Raw genomic sequence first — 2826 nt, forward strand, 5'->3', positions numbered from 1 at the left:
TGCTGTGTATGTGCGTCGTGCACGTGGCCGGCCCTTGCTTAGATTAGTACTACTAGATGACTCGTTGCGCCAATGGCGCAAAGGCCGGGAGGGAGCCAAGTATTGTAAGAATATTTAGACACCCAAGTTGAAAACCAAATATTGCCAACACTCCCGCATCCTCTACTTGGAAGCCGCCTTTTCTTACCGGACCTAACATAGATACATGATTCTTCAAGAGCAAATTTTAGAGAAAATATAAGGCATGGAAGGCTTTAAGTTGTACTATTGAGACCATACCACTATATCTTCATTTAGTTTCTTTGGAAATCTGAAGATCTAAGAGGACGGTACATGTGAGAAGCTGTGAATCCACAACAAAAAAACTACACTAACTTCCAAACAAACATTTCAAGTTTGGAAGCCACAAAGAAGCTGCCCAGATCTCTCGTTGCAATGCAGGTTCAAGAAAATGGGCTGAATGGCCATCATAGCAACATGTAGAAGCAGCAAAAATATAGGCTTGGCGTGTAACTGATCATGAAAGATAGCTTGGTCAGTTTCTCCATTGTTGGCTTATACTGAGCAAGAACATCAGCCTGCAGAGAAGAAAAATGGAGGACTGCTTTATTCTGCGGTACATCCACAATAGTACAACAAATAAAGTAGTTAAATGTGCGCTAAGATGTGTAAGACCTTTTAGATCACTATTTTAGTGATCTAAAAGGTAAGTAGTGATCTAAAAGGTCTTGTATTAGTTTGAAGAGGGAGTACTTAATAAGACTGTAGGCCAGTACATCAAAGTAATGCTGGCTTCCCATTGATTTGATCAAGCCAATATGACAAAGGGAAGGTAAAACTTCAGAAGACTACTATATAAATTGACCGCGATGTCTTAATTTAAAACTCTGAAATGAAGTAATAAACATTAAGTCTGAAGGTTGTCACTAAAAAAGCATAAAAAAGGCAGACCAGCCAGCAGTGCATCATAATTAGTGGTTCATCATGCGCAAACCAGGCAGCAGTAGCCTAATAACTTAGATGGAAAAAATGCAAGAAGTCAAAGCACAAGGTGGGAAATAGGACCGAGCATTGACAGGTAACCAAATAATGAAGGAATATCCCCACGAAAATCAAGAACGGTAAATTAGCATCCAGAAGTACATAGAAACAAACATTCCGCTTGGCAGAGTGTGATCTCAGTATGATATCAATAGCTGGGACTAAGAAGGTAACCACGTAGAGTGTCACTCCTAAGGGCGTTTTCTTACGTCTCTACTCTCTAGTAATACAACTCACTATTGATTGATTTAACTAAGGTATTCTTCAGCTGGGTATTTATAAAGGAAATTCATTATGCATTTTTACCAACGAGTAGAGAGCAACTGGAAGACTTATGTTTTTAAATGAAAGAACAAACCTCACCGGGCTACTGTGCAGACTTATTGTCAGTGGAAGATGCTACAGCTGAGCAAAATTGGCTTGCGATTTCTTCTATGCCTGCTGCTCCCTCCTGCAGCAATTATTTAGAACAACAAAACAATTTAATGTGAGATGAGAGAAGGCACACTAAAGAAGCACATCCGTAAGTGTATATCTAATAATATAGATGCTACAAATCAATAGAACTAAAATACTCCAGCAATTGGGATCAGCTAGATCTATGTCTACATCACCAAATCAGAAGTTTAGTTACCTATGGTTCGCTTGATAGCAGTTGCAGGTTTTCATGCGCTGAAGTCAAGAACCGACCAGCAGCGACCAAATCCGAGCACAACCATCCCTCACAATTTGAATTCTACCCCAGCAAGTACAGACACGTCCTCTGCAACCTCACACAGATTCGAAAGCGTCATAAAGCACACCACACTACGCCGCCACCACGACCTCCAAAACATGTATAACGACTGAAATAAGCGGACACATTCTGCTCACACACAAGCATGACATATAAGCGGGACGAGGCCGAACAATACACGATGGCATGCCGGATCCAGAAAATTAAAATGATCAGCAATTTAAACACCATGACAACACGTACAGGAAAGGAAATATGCATTTTAGCTAGACAGAAAGCAAGCAAACCTCGATGACAGAACAGAGATGCAACAAAGCAGAAGATCACGATGCAGCAACACAAGAGATCGCAGAACCTAATAAATAAATGGACATGAAGTGGTCAGTGGACCGGCATGCTATGGAATAGACAGGTAAAAGAAGAGTCGTTCCCAAACAAATTAAAGAACGGTCCATTTACCTGAGTTAGAGAGGAGAAGCAGGCAAGCAGAGCAGCCAAGATGGATGAGCATACCAAGGACGAGCGGACGGCAAAACCAAACGCAAAATCAGAAACCAAATAGAGATCAATTTTCAGCTGAACCAGTAGATTCACTCCTTCAGGTATGCATCCTAATTGGTCCTACAAAGATCACAAGAAATTAGAGGATGGAACTTGACTGCCTTCTGTATCATTTGAAGGACAAAAGAAGCTAGAAAAATTACGATGAACCACTAACCCCTGCTAAAACTAACTATCATTGCCCTGTGATATATGGATAATATTAGAAAGTAGAGAAAAGCACCTGCCAATTTTACTTCTTCGTGCGAAAGCTGCCAGCCATGCACATCAGTGATTTCTCACGTGTTCTGCATAAAGAAAACATATACATATAAGTATATAAGATCGCCATTAGTGCTTATGTAAGGCACTGTTCTGTTTACCAGTTGGATTGTAAGGCAATAAAGGCCATTCTCTGAACCTTCATGCAAATAATTAATCATCCTAAATGAAAGTAGCTGACTAACAATAGAGCTTTCTCCTCATATCCCTAAAGAAGTGAAAAACAA

At 40.3% G+C, this 2826-nt stretch overlaps 1 long non-coding RNA gene across 4 annotated transcripts; it reads right to left on the bottom strand.

The window, feature by feature from the left end:
- Positions 1 to 250: 250 nt before the first annotated feature.
- Positions 251 to 2617, bottom strand: LOC123167906 (uncharacterized). 4 transcript variants are annotated; one of them, XR_006484135.1, is made up of 6 exons: positions 2562 to 2617; positions 2237 to 2398; positions 2065 to 2132; positions 1676 to 1804; positions 1400 to 1492; positions 251 to 578 (listed from the first exon to the last, which is right to left on the bottom strand). It is a non-coding gene; the product is annotated as an uncharacterized lncRNA (long non-coding RNA). The 4 variants fall into 4 exon arrangements; XR_006484137.1 differs by having other exon boundaries at positions 1676 to 1811; XR_006484138.1 differs by having other exon boundaries at positions 1676 to 1886.
- Positions 2618 to 2826: the final 209 nt, after the last annotated feature.

The sequence above is a fragment of the Triticum aestivum genome, chromosome 7D (assembly GCF_018294505.1).
Source record: "Triticum aestivum cultivar Chinese Spring chromosome 7D, IWGSC CS RefSeq v2.1, whole genome shotgun sequence".
NCBI classification, from domain to species: domain Eukaryota; kingdom Viridiplantae; phylum Streptophyta; class Magnoliopsida; order Poales; family Poaceae; genus Triticum; species Triticum aestivum.